This window comes from Sorghum bicolor, chromosome 9 (genome assembly GCF_000003195.3).
Source record: "Sorghum bicolor cultivar BTx623 chromosome 9, Sorghum_bicolor_NCBIv3, whole genome shotgun sequence".
In the NCBI taxonomy this organism is placed as follows: Eukaryota; Viridiplantae; Streptophyta; class Magnoliopsida; order Poales; family Poaceae; genus Sorghum; species Sorghum bicolor.
Genome location: NC_012878.2, coordinates 15,313,246 through 15,327,246, shown reverse-complemented (window position 1 = coordinate 15,327,246; position 14,001 = coordinate 15,313,246). Strand labels below are relative to the sequence as shown.

Here is a 14,001-nt window from a genome sequence, read left to right as displayed (position 1 = left end):
GAGTGGACTACGGAGGACTCAACAAAGTTATAATAGTCACCTTCGTGATCTATCATATGGCCTAGAATATAGGGGGCATTCACAGATAAATAATGTATAAGCACCACATTTACAAAATATCTACCATTCATCTCTTGATCATCAGGATGAGTGCTATACGAACAAGAGCATAAACACAAAACTACTCTAACTATACTAAACATATAATCAACGTAGACGACAAACATTATAATTATGAATACAGAATTATAACAAGTCATATCAAGTATCCAACTCACCCACGAACTAGAATAAGAACTAGAGGAAAACATGAACTAAATGACGAACTACATGAATTGGACGAACTAGACAAGAACACGATGAACTAGACAAGATAAATTAAAACAAAAACTAGACGATCTAGATGATGAACTAGAAGAACAAAAGATAGCGCGCCACTCTAGCTGCGCGGGCACCCTTGCTCCTTCCTCGGGGCCCCTCCATCCTTGTCGGATCTCCTTCTTCCTCCGACAGATCTCCTTGGTAGCCTCCCAGTAGATCTCCTCCCTAGCGAGCTGAGGCTGACGGATCTTCCTCGTAGTGCGCAGGGGGCGAGCTCGAGCCAGTAGAGCTCCTCCGTCTCTCAGGCAGGCTAGCCATGTGTGGCCCTTAATGTGTGTGGAGAGAGAGAGGGTGAGGGGAAGAAAGTCTTAAACTCAATGATATGTGGGTCCAGCATGTCATTGTTTGCTGATATGGAATTTGAGAGCTTTGTTTGTGAGCTACTGGTGGAGTAGAAGAAATTTATTGGGCCAACAAAAATAGGGGAGAGCGCCCAAATCCAAAGTAGGAGCCCTAATTTGGGGGCTTCTGCTAGAATTGCTCTAAGTCACTTATGTCTATATAGCATATTCATTTTCTTAGTACTCACTTTTCAGGATTTAAAATGAATATTTAGGACCCTAAATGGTTTCAGATGAAAAAGTCATAAACTACAAAGAGCCTTTTAGCTATATGACTTTGGGAAAAAAAATACATCTTCCTTGTGTGGCTCTTTTTTCTAAACTTACCTGTATGGCCTCTCGAAACAAAATTTCTTTCTTCTATGACCTTCCGTCCATGATGTTAAGTCAAGGATAAAATAACCATTTTACCCCTAGCGAAAATGTAGAGTTTTGTTTGTCTCTTGTACATCTCTACTATAATTGAAATCTTCTCCAGGCAAATCCTACATGTAAGATTAACGACTCACAACACATGTCCTACAGATTAGACGACCCAGATTAGAAATATGATCACGACCTTACACACTCTCACCCTCGCGTCATCTCACTCATGCCCACGCTCGCGCGGCTCTCATGATCGCAACAACCAGGCCACGGTTCGATCCCTCGCGTTGTCTTTTTTTTTCTTCCCGTTCCTTTTCACTCGAGCGATTGTGGCACCGACTCCTCTCCCCAACGCCCAACAACAGGGAGCCGCCACCGCTGGTGGCACAGGGGGAGCGCGGGGCTGGCCACCACGTGAAGGTGCAGGACTGCGCGATGGAGGCCAAGCATTGTGGCCAGCCGAAGCGGCGGCGGCCAGGCGGGTAGCCGACATGGCAAGCTGTTGTCCGCGATCGCCCGGTGGCTCGCGGCTCGGCCAGCTTGATGGCGGCATGGCCAGCCACAGCGCCCGCCTCACCCTTCTAGAAGATTTTGAAAGCGAACCCAAGCAGGTAGCCGCGTTCCCCCTCAACCCAAACCCTAGCTCGACTAGCCACTCCCTGTGATTCCAAAGGATTTTTAGATTCTTGGCGATTTTGGCAGGGCAGTTCGTTTGGTTTTTCCTATTCCCATGGAACTTCAATGACTTTTTCGGTGTGGTGGAGTGGCGACTAATTTCTCTCTGTTGTGCAGATCCTAATTTCTTTCTGTCGAGCAGATCCGGTGATGGATTGTGAGGTTTATTTCTTCACTCATGATGCTTCCTCTCCCTAACACGAATCTGAATGTATCTAAATCCAGTTCTTGTTCTCAGTATCTGGGATTGGAGTCACAAGGCAACTGTAGTCCGCACCATCCTTGACCTTGTTCATTCGAGATTTACGTCTAGATAGATAACTGCAATCTGATTTTTTGCAAAATAATTACACAGTTTGGAAAGTCGATTTTACATTTTGAGTTAATATAATACACTACTCAAATATCACATTGGACTAACAATTTGTATCTGTACCTGTACTATTTTGCTTATTTATTTACAAATAAGCTAATCGTGTTTCTGTCCCTCTGTACATCTGAATCTTGACGTGGTTAGTTTGCTCATTGTGCATGCCAAACTAGAGTCAAGAGGAAATTGAGTATAGAAGAACAAGATTTAGTGCTAACTGTGTCGTCATAGTATCTCTGTGGCTTGAACCAGATGATACCTGGCTGCATGCTCTCATACATTCAGATTTTCTTGCAGATTATGAATTTCACATAAGTGAGCAGAGTTCTTACAGACTTCAAATTTTCCATGCTTGAAACAGGGGCCAATGGTGGGTGCTTATTCGGTTTGTTTATGTATGGACATCTAATGTGTTGTTTGCACTGCAATTTAATGGAATATGAGAGAAGGGTCCAAGGTTTCCTGTTCATGTCAGGTGGGGATACCCCATTGTGAGATTTGTGTATTGTTCCTACTTTTAACTTTTTTTCTTTATGGTGTTGCCTTAGATTAAAAATATGAATGCTTAGAAATACATTTAGAGTCTGATTTCATAATATGATGCTCGGTATGGAATCCAGTTGTTCGATTGATACTCTCTAGGTCTGGGATTGCTGGAAACAAGCTTCCTACTGTCTCGGTGAGTTCTTCACATTTCCTTTCTTGGATCATTTTTTTAGTTCAAGTTCTCTATGTAACTTGGTATTGTAATGCTAGGCTAGGCAATAAATCTGTGTAACTTGGTATACTCCTGACTGAGAACTCAAGTTACTTTGGTGCTTGTCTGGTAATAAATCTGCACCCTAATCATTGCAAGGTTTTCTATATTAGCCAATTTATTTCTACTGAAAAAGGAAACTGTGATATTGCAACCTGCTCAAGAGCTTCTATTCTTTGGCGGAATACAATTTTACACACAAGATCTGTTTTCCTGAACTACAAAACCTGCTATAGAATCAAAGTGGTGAATAAGGACATTGGTGAATAGTGATAAGTGTATATGACTGAGGTGACATTTGGTACATTGACAGGATCAAAGTGGTGAATAAGGACATGTTTTCTGCAAATTTGAACCACGTTGGGATGCTGTCACGCTTGTCATCGACGATCCAGGTGAGAAAAAAAATACATCTTGCAAAGCTGTTCCACATCAGACTGTGAGCGGAGGTATTTGATGTGAAGCTAAAACTGTGCTGCAGGTTGCGTGCAGAGGCAAATTATTTGAAGGAGCAATGACATTCATGTGGTCATGTTTCTAAAATTCAAGTCTGCGCTCGATGGGACATTCATTTGAAGAAAGCGTAAATATACTTTTATAGCTTTTATCACTAAATCAATTGTAAATTTACTTCTATAGCTTTTATCACTAAATCAATTGTAAGCTCATGTCAAGTAGTTTTGTTTTGTAATAAATCTAGATATAAAACCAGGAAAAGCTATCATACATCCTGTCATCCAGCTGCCCTACTCCAAGTACAGATACTTAGAAAGTACTATGGTAGTGTTGATCAAGTTACATGTGAAGGAAGGCTAGGGCTTCAAAACTTAAATTGGTGTGCACTTTTTAGAACTTTTTAGAATTTGGATCTTTGGCCCTTGTATGATTCAATTCTTATGTTTGTACATCTACATACAGGTGCAACAACGTTCTATATCATCATGGCGTTCCAGAGGATGTAAAGTGAAAAGATGTGAGATCCATGTTAGATTGAACGCATTCAGTCTTTTATTTTTGTGCTATATATATTCTTATTTTATAGAAACCTATTGTCTTTTTTCTCCGTGGCGTTAGCACGGGCATACTACTAGTTTAGAGTAATATTAGCAAATAAATTCATACATAACAATACATAATAATACATATAATCATATCATCTTTTCTTGATCCGAACTCCTAATTAAACATTCTGTAAGCTGGTTTTTATCGGATAATAATTTTCCCAAAGTCATCTTTTCTTGACCTAGACTCCTAATTAAACGTTCTGTATACCTTTTTTATCATGTCGACCAGAGGAACACAATTCTGGAGCCCATCGTGCATTTTGACAAAGCATCAAAACAATTTCTACTGGAAATTATGAAATCATCCCCTTCTGTCCATATTTTGCTGACAATCCCGAAGGTTGTAATGTATGATGTCAGGGACGATTGTGCTAAATGTATTTCCAATATTTTTTTTATTTTATTCCATATTGTCATGCTTTACTGTTGCTACGTTTTACCCTGGTTGAAAAACACGGGTATAAATCTCCTACAACTAAAAAGACACATCTTTTGGTGAAAAAAAAGTTTGGTTCTTCCATCTGCCTCTTCTGCCTGCGACTGACGCTCCTGGTCGCAAGTTTAGGAAAGTCTCCACCTGCGGCGTCTCTTTCCTTCCTTGCGCCACAAATCACTCCGCGCACTCGAGCCCTCTCTGTTCTGGATCCGGACGCGGACGTCCTCTTCCTCCCCGCGACTCGATTCACGTTCTCCGCGCCCTAGAGCCATGTCTTCTGGATCCGGACGCGGCCGTCCTCCGCGCACTTGCCGCCAACTCCATTCGCTTGCTGCAGTCTAGCTCGCTGCCCTCCATTAGACGCAACCAAGCTCGCGGCCATCAGTAAACGCCACCTCCATCCAGCCCTGCGTTCTCCGGTGCCGCCGAACCACCGTCCAACGGCTTGGTGCCCGCCGTCGAAATCACACCTCCGTTCTTCGGTGACCCAGCCGCCGCCGTCCTCTAGAAGGCACCGAGAAGAGCACGCGGGCTTCTCTGCCTATGCCACAGATAGCGCTGCGACGTGCCCGCCGCCCAACCGCACCCCAGCTCGCCGCCCGCCTTCCTCTGGAAACCACCGCGAAGAGCACGCGGGCGTTCTCTGCCTACGCCGCGGAGGGTGCTGCGACGTGCCCGCCGCCCAACCGCAACCCAGCTCGCCGCACGCCGTCCTCTGGAAACCACCGTGAAGAGCACGCGGGCGTTCTGTGCCTACGCCGAGGAGAGCGCTGTGACGTGCTCGCCACCCAAGGTAACAAGCTCCCTGTTTACGAAGTATGCAATCCCTTCTCCTATCTCCTTTCTCCCATGTCAGGTTGTAGGCCATCTAGAATATTTCACTTCTGCTTCATTTGTCCACCAAGACTTCAATTATTTATTTTGCTGCTTAGGTTCAGTCTTTTTGTGGTCATGCAATAAGCACAGAACTCTTATAATTGTAAGATTGGTAAAGGTTGCCAAGCTCCTTTGTAAGTGTTCCAGAGAGTGGATTGATAGCCAGAGATCTTGCTATATGGTTAGGACAAACTGGTAGTAAATGAGGCACAATCAAAGTTTGAAATATGGTTAATACTTGCTATATGGTTAATACTTACAAGTACTGCATAGGAAATTTTCCCATGAATGATGGCACAGGACCTGTCAAATAATTCTGTTGCAGGTTTCTGAAACATCATCAAAGACACCAAACCAATTAGCGAAATAAAGAATAGCAGTGTTTAATAATTCTTGGCAGGAAAATAGGGCACTATTGTGAATAATTGCTGGGAGTGATTTATTCAGAAAAAAATAACTTGAGAATATATACAAGTCAGTCAGATGCCATACAGACCTGTCAAAAAATTCTGCTGCAGGTTCTGCAGGTTCCTGAAAAATCATCAAAGACACCAAACCAATTAGCCAAATAAAGAATAGCAGTGTTTACTGATTCTTGGCAAGCAAATAGGGCACTACTGTGAATAATTGCTGAGAGTGATTTACTCACAAAAATATAACTTGAGAATATGTATAAGTCATTCAGATGCCATACAAGTTATTGAGATAGGTAAGGTTCTGCAGCTCGGCTGGTATCTGAATGACAACATTCAAGGCATAAACTTTCCTGCAGAAGCAAAGAACATGTGAAAACAAGGCCTCAGACAGTCATCGTGTGAAATACAAGGAGTAAAGCTAAACTGTTCCTTTTATGGGTGCTTTTCTATTCCATACATATGGGAAATATAAATCTTGACAGGCTCCTGAGTTAATAAAATCAATAACGCATAATCAAGTCTCACCCAGGTTGCAATAGAAATCAAAATTGAATTAGTCAGATTGTTTGTCTGTTGGGTCCGGTTTGGTTTCTTAAAAAAAATCAGTTTAAATAATGTTCAAATATATTGCTTTAGATGCATTGAATTAGCGCTCAAATATACTGCTTTAAGATCACACTAGGCCATGAACCCAATAGAATTTAGTACCTTCTAGAGTTAACATTTTCGGCTATCAGTGCAAACTATCTGCCATTGATCTAAGGTTATTTGAATTACCGCTCAAATGCCTTGAAGAAATAAACAATAGCCTAATTTGAAGTTTGCAAACTGCCTAGGTGTGTTCAATTTCTTTCATGTGTTTGTAGTCAATTAACATGACAAAATAAATAATAAGAATGGCTGAATATTCAGTCACCAGCGTTTGAATGAATTAGCATGAATTAATATTCAGGCGTGTTCAGTTTATTTTATGTCTGTGCAATGTAGTAGGAGTGCATCCTAAAGGTTCATGAATTAGTTTAAGTTGGCTTCATGAATGATTATAGGGCTAAAAAATTCATAAGTAAATGGGCTAACAAACATAACAAGACCAGGTTGCCTACAAATGTGTGCCACATAGAAAATATAGATAATGAACACAAGAATATTCAGTTACTTGGTAAAGATTATGCTCTGGATTTACTGAGATGCGGCGGAGATGCGGTGGAATTTATTTGTAGATTTACTAGAACACGAAAGAAATAGATATCGGAGATATCTATCTTAGCCGTATCACGGGAAAATCTATAAAGTAGAATTTATGAGCCTATAACGTCGTGCTCTCTGTGACCGTGTTTAATTTCACGAACTTTGTTTTTTAAGTCAAATGTAACTTTATAGTTGGTATTTAAGTTTTATTATAATATTATTATCTTATTGTGCGATCCGTGAATTTTAAATAAAAAATATTAGTTATCCCGTAGCAACGCACGGGCACGCTACCTAGTAAATCTACTAAACCTAGAAAGTGCAATATGTCAACCGTGGAATTTATGGCTACCACCGTTAGGAATATATATATATATATATATATATATATATATATATATATATATATATATATATATTTTGCTCATTAACGACTACCGCAATAGATGAGCATCTCCAAGAGTTTGCTATTTCTAGCTTGCCAAATTGTGATGTTTGGCAACTCCGTAAAATAAATAGCAAGTGAAATATTAGAGTATCTCTAAGAGTTTGCCAATTTGGACTTACCAAACAAAAAAATGGGCCCAGCAGTATAACTGTTAGGAGGCTTTCGTGATTGATGGTCGCTGGGAGATTGCGGCGGCGTGGAGACAAGATTTGGTCATCGATTTGCAAATCATTTTGCCACCAGCACTTCAATGATAATACGTCATGCAGCAGCACACAAAAATTAATTCATTCATACTAAATTAATTTAAATAAATATCATCTGAAGATAATTAAATTATCAATAACATGAAAAGCCGTATGTGTCCGTGCACGGCCGCGTCCTGCCAGCCGTATCCGTGTCCGTGCACGGCCGCGCGTGGCGCCTCAAACATGAAAAGCGAGCCCCGCCCCGCCCCGCCCCGCTCGCGGAAACGACGACGGCGACGGTGCAGCTGCCGCGCGCAACGAGATTTCGCGAAGGAGTCCGCGCGGCGGATAAGTGCACGCGCGGAGGGAAGTTTTGGCAAGCGAAGAGTTTTGGCAAGTGTGAATAGTAAATTGTTGGAGAACGTTTTGTGCAACTTTTGTCAAATTTTTTAGTATACCAAGTGGAATAGCAAACTCTTGGAGATGCTTAAACGAAAGAAAAACACACCAGAAACCATGAGCGGCTAATGGTGATACCGCACAAGTCCACGGAACTGATGATGCATCTGATCTAGCTCAAGCTGTGCCCGCAGGTTTCCTGGGGCTGGGGCTGTAGCCGCTGTGTCCGTACTGGGGAGGAGAGCAGGGTTTAGCCATAGGCGGCAGAGGATACGGCTGCGCCCACTGCGGCTGTCCCATCGCGACGCCCGGCACCGGCTCGTCCGTCCGCTGGAAATAGACGTAGGGCGCGATGGCGTACGCGGTGGCGACGGCGGACAAGATGGACGCCAACACGAAGATCAGCGATGGAGACCAACACGAAGACGAGCGGCGGCGCCTCCGCATGGCGACTAACGCTGGGATTGGGGCCGGGATGAGGTGGATCCGGGGCCGAAGGTCCCGCGGCGGCACCTTGGCCGGCTGCGGCGGCATCGGCACCCTCTCTCATCGTGTTTTTTTCGCTTGACCTCTCTGTCTTTCCGCTCAGCAGTAGCTGTAAGGTTGACTCCAACAGCACAAACTCAGGCCTTTTGTTTAGGCCTTGTTTACTTCCAAAAAATTTTGCAAAATTTTTCAGATTCCCTGTTACATCGAATCTTTAGACGTATGCATGAAATATTAAATATAGACGAAAATAAAAACTAATTACACAGTTTGGTCGAAATTGACAAGACGAATCTTTTGAGCCTAGTTAGTACATGATTGGATAATATTTGTCAAATACAAACGAAATTGGTACTATTCACATTTTGCAAAATATTTTGGAACTAAACAAGGCCTTACTTCACCTCAAAATCCAATTTTTTTTTCAAAATTTCTCGTCACATCAAATCTTGCAACATATACATGAATTATTAAATATATATAAAAAATAACTAATTATACAGTTTACCTATAATTTGCGAGACGAATCTTTTGAGTCTAGTTAGTTTATGTTTAGACAATAATTGTCAAATACAAACGAAAATGCTACAATCGAAATCCAAAATCTTTTTGATCTAAACGAGGCCTCAAAATACGTGATTCAGTATTTTGGATACCCAAAACATACTCCAACACAAGACCTAGACAAAGGACCCATTTTGCACCCGAGACCAGACATAATGCAAAAAAGCGTTGTCCAGGAGAGACGACACAAAAATCTTGTCCCTGTAGTGGTGGGTCTGTGGACGAGATTACGGCGAGGACCGTAGCGGGGCAATACCGGCTCGGCAAGGCGAGCCTGTGGCAGGGAGTGGCCGGCCTCGTGCCCCTATCCAGCAGCCTCGACTCCCCCTCCTCCGCCTCTGCCTCATGGGCCGTGAGGCCCACCCTTACCATGCAGCTGGGCGACATCCTCAACCGTGGCCGAGACAAGCTCCGCCTCCTCTACCTCCTCCGCTGACTCGCGCTCTATGCCCAAGCCCGCGACTACACGTTCCTTCCCACCACGGGCACCTGGTGCGTGCTCCACCCCGGTTCCGACGAGCTGCGCCGCACGAGTGGCCTTCGCCTCCGGCCTCGTCGCACGCCGCCGTGTGGGCAGACCGACCCCAATGAAATCCACCTACGACCTTGCTCCACCCGCAGCATGTGGCCAAGCTCGCTAGTGCGGGGCGGCATGCGGTGGAGGACCTATGCGGCAGGCTTGCCGCCGCAAGAGATGAGGGGCTAGTCTCATCGGCGGAGGGAGGAAATTTTGGGTTCACTGTTGGGGAAAGGAAATTTTGGATGGGTGACCTAGTGACTTTGCGTCACCCAATGCTAAGAATGGGTCTTGTATTTAGGTTTGGGCTGTTGGAGATAGTCTAATAAAAGAAATAGCAATTGCGTAGTTTAGACCTTTTGCATTTCAACTGGTGGCGAAACTAACAGAATACCCTAAGAGACTTGACAGAAGAGTATAAAAGGAAGTAATTTTTGTTTTGGGGGCCATATAAGTAAGTTCAAAAAAAGGTCATACAAGGAAGATGTATTTTTTCTAGGGTCGTACAGGTAAAAAGCTCAATTACAAATTTGTTGTTTTAATCGAGATCTACAACATTGTTTTTGGTTGTTTCGGCCATTTAATAAATTTGAATTTCAAAATATCAAAACTTTAGCTAGACTTCTGAGACCTCAAATAATTTTAAATGAAAAATGCATCAACTACAAAGTTATTGTTTTCATTGAGCTCTACAACTTTGGTTGTGGTCGATTTTCAGTCCGTGGTTGTTTGAAAATTTTGGTTTTTTAAAATTATAAAACTTCAGATACAAATTTGACACTATAAGTGATTTCTAATGAAGTAGTTTTCAACTACAACATTGGTTTTGGTTGTTTCCATCTAAGGTAGTTTGTACAATTTAAAAAAATTAAAATTTGAGCACTTCAAACAGAATTCTGGGACCATAAATGATTTAAAATGAAAAATCCATCAACTACAAAATCGTCGAGATCTACAACTTTGATATAAAGTTTGTTTTCATCCGAGTTTTATTATGCTATAGCAAAGTTATCACCATTATATCATACAAGTACAAGCGCAGCTGGGGTGAAAAACATCTTCAAAGGTGGTTCATATGGTGAGGCAGCAGTGGTGAGGAGCACTTCATCACCGCTGGTTGATGGTGCAAACCGGCCATAATGATGAACTATCACCGCTGATTGGTAAGACGAAGTGGCAGTGATAATTATCCATCCGAACATTCTTACAAACCGGCGCGGTTCGTATTAGAAACCATTGGTGATAACTATCACTGACAGGTGGCGGTGATAAAAGTATTGATGATAGGATCAATCTGTAGCAGTGGTAGCTATGTGGTGGTTTGTCGGACTGCTAGGGTGCTGGCAATTTGGGATCGCTAGGTTGCGATGTCTCGATGCTGTAAGATGTTTTTTTGCAAGCGAATGTTTGGCGATTGCATTTGGTAGGTACCTTAGGTCCCGCTTATCCGCTTGTAGGGGCCATTGTCGTGATCATCGATTCCTTGTACAATTTCTTGGCGATTGACTTTACGTTGATGGTTTGTCACACCCTGGCATTTAAAATAAGACCAGAGTCGTCATATGTGTGCCCAGGAAGTCCACACATATAACAAAAGAATAGAAATATCAGAAACAATGTTATATATAGCGGAAAACATATTTATATTAACACTTACAAACATCAGAGTACGCAGAAACAGAAGCTAAACGTCTTAGGCTCCATTCTTCTCAGGGACGGTTGACTGGGGGCTCCGTACGCCAAGCACTTTTCATATACTTCTAGAAAACTCCATAGCATCTTTGTTCTTCTTCTGAGCAGCACTTTACTACACACTGGAGTGTGGGGGAAATAGCAAGGGTGAGTTCATGTCGAACTCAACAAGTACAGGCGGAAAGTATAATGACATGCAAGGCTTAATCAAAGGAAAAGCTGACACTGTTTAACTGCAGGTGAGCTTTTAAGTTGGTAAACTTTTATTACAACTCTATTATTAAAACAATCTATTACTAAATATGGGTAAAGCATCCCAACCCTTATTTAGATGAAGGTTAATTAGCAATATTATTAGTCATCATTATAATCACTATTATTATTAAGATCACCGAGGTAGCAACCTCGGATAGTAACTCGGGGTAGCAACCCCATTAATATCATGGGATAACAATCCCAATTAAGAACACAGGATACCAATCCTGCCAACACGGAATAGCCATTCCGTCAAAGCACGAGGTAGCAACCTCAACCAAGTTTCGCCTCCAAGTTCCAGTGAATCCAATTTGCTCATCAAGTGAGGGTCTGGGCCGCTCGTGACCGTGAGCACGGCTGATATATCAGTTTTACACTCTGCAGAGGTGTGCACGTTCACTCCAAGTCGTGATTCCCATTTGCCCGGGGTCGCGACTCCCCAAAACACTTCCAAGGTGAGCAGGCGGGGTCTCACTACGAGACCTTTCACAGGGTCCAACTAATAGGATGCCACTCGCAAGTTTTTGCCGGGGCGCTCGGCAGTCGATACCCATAGCCATGGCGTACCGATCAACCGACAACTTAATATTCATTACCCAAGTTACTTCCTCACGCCTACCCGGAAAGTAACACCCTACTAGTGGAGGTCCTGCTAATTAGTCAAGCCAGAGCCATATAGCTTGGAGCTGCACTGTAAGTCCCAGGGGGCCGCTCCCTGACTAAGTCCTTACGGAGAGCAGAGACGGGTACGCCCGACAAACCGGACCACCAACAGTACCCGCTCCCCCTGTCCTCAACCAAACCACGATGCTCGCAAGCACCGCAACATCTCCATCACCGAAGTGACCATTGTTCACCATTTAATCATTTATCATCATTGAAGAATTCATTAAGCAAGATCATTATTATTATTATTATATAGATTAGATGAGTAGAGCAACTAAGCATATCTACTGTTCACTATACTACCCATATATAAACCCAGGTATACAAGGAATATAGTAGAAGACTAGTCATGTCCTTAGGGTTTGCAGTATTAAGACACATGCACTGGAAAGTAAATGTATTTAAAGTTCATAGGTACAATATGATCAAAGGGTGTCTGCACTTGCCTTTATTCCCAGTGTATAACTGCTCAGAATTCTTTAGCTTCTTTCCTTCTGCTTCGACTGTCGGTCCTCAGCTCCTGGTCTTCACTGTTGACGAACCACACTTCTTCTACGCGTAGCAACCAAGCAACACAAACAGACAAACAAACAATCACGACTAAGAACAAGCATCAATCAAAAGAAAAGCTTAGAAAGAGCGCACTAAACGACACGACTTATTGCTACGATCGTGACACGCAAGAACGATTAAGAACGGAGCTATCGTTAAACGGACACGACTATCGAGGCTCGAAGTGTAACGGAAAAGGCGACTATATGCTGGTCGTATTTTAAGAAAACGGGTGAAGGATTATTCAAAATAATATCTGAAAATTGAGTTGACCAAATTATAAAGAATTATAAAGGTGAGGGTTAAATGTCAGTCATATTCTATTCATAATTAATTATATATCACTGAAGCCAATCAAGCATTTATAGTTTTGAAAAATAGAATATATGAAAGCAACTAATCGAGTGATTACATATCATATTTAAACTAATCAAGTTATAACTAATAAAGAAACATTAAAGTTGATATTAATAACGTGGGCATTTATTTATTTACAAAAGATCAAAATTATAAACATTATTTACTTTTAAATCAAAAAGACTCTAGATAAATATTACTAAATTATTTATGTGCTTCATGTTTAAATAACCAAATTATAATTAAGAGGTATTTGAGTTCACATTTGATTATAAATACCAAAGTGTAAACCTAACGTGTTTTTAAATTAATTAAATAGGAATGCATTTGAAACATTAATCGGATTAATTATACTCATAAACATGAGACAATAAATATAGCACTGCTAACATGTATATTACATCGACATAGTCACAATGCAACGAGAACCGAATTACAACCCTAGATTATTTTAATTTAAAAGCTATTAATCAAATTATATTTAAATCAATAAATTCAGAAATAAGTTACATGATGAATATGTATACTACTGCGTAGAGCGCGGCGATATTAAACTAACGCGACAAGAATGGGCTCAATTGGAATTAATACGCGGATTCTATGGCCAAAACTAGGTCAGTGGCAAAGCCGTGAATAAGCAGAACTATTTTTTTGTATTTTAAATAATTAAAACAGAATTAAATACGCAATTTGGATTAAATCCACGAATACCAATGGATCCAGGGGCTAGACTGCTAAAAACAGGACTGAAACCTAATTACTTTTGAATGGGGATGGACTGCGGGTTGATTTCATAAAACCAGAGGGACCTTTTTGCAAAAGAGCAGGGAGCGGCGCGGGCGGCCGGGCGGGCTGGCCACGTGGCGCGCTGGGGTTGGACGGTCCACGGGCGGCGCTGTGGACCGCGGGCTGGGGCGTGGTCCACCGGTCCATGGTGGACCGGGCCGGTGCGTGGTGGCGGAGGGCGGCCTGGCCGCGGCGGCGCCATGGCCGGCTTTGCGGCGAGC

General features: G+C 42.3%; 1 long non-coding RNA gene across 7 annotated transcripts; it reads left to right on the top strand.

Moving 5' to 3' along the window:
• On the top strand, positions 1,363-5,494 carry LOC110430003. Of its 7 annotated transcripts, none has more exons than XR_002447170.1 (8): positions 1,366-1,699; positions 1,881-1,925; positions 2,495-2,608; positions 2,754-2,812; positions 3,204-3,285; positions 3,372-3,725; positions 3,809-3,863; positions 4,184-5,494. It is a non-coding gene; the product is annotated as an uncharacterized LOC110430003 (long non-coding RNA). The 7 variants fall into 7 exon arrangements; XR_002447169.1 differs by lacking the exon at positions 4,184-5,494 and having other exon boundaries at positions 1,368-1,699; positions 3,372-3,473; positions 3,591-3,725; positions 3,809-3,953; XR_002447174.1 differs by lacking the exon at positions 4,184-5,494 and having other exon boundaries at positions 1,364-1,699; positions 2,895-3,285; positions 3,809-3,953.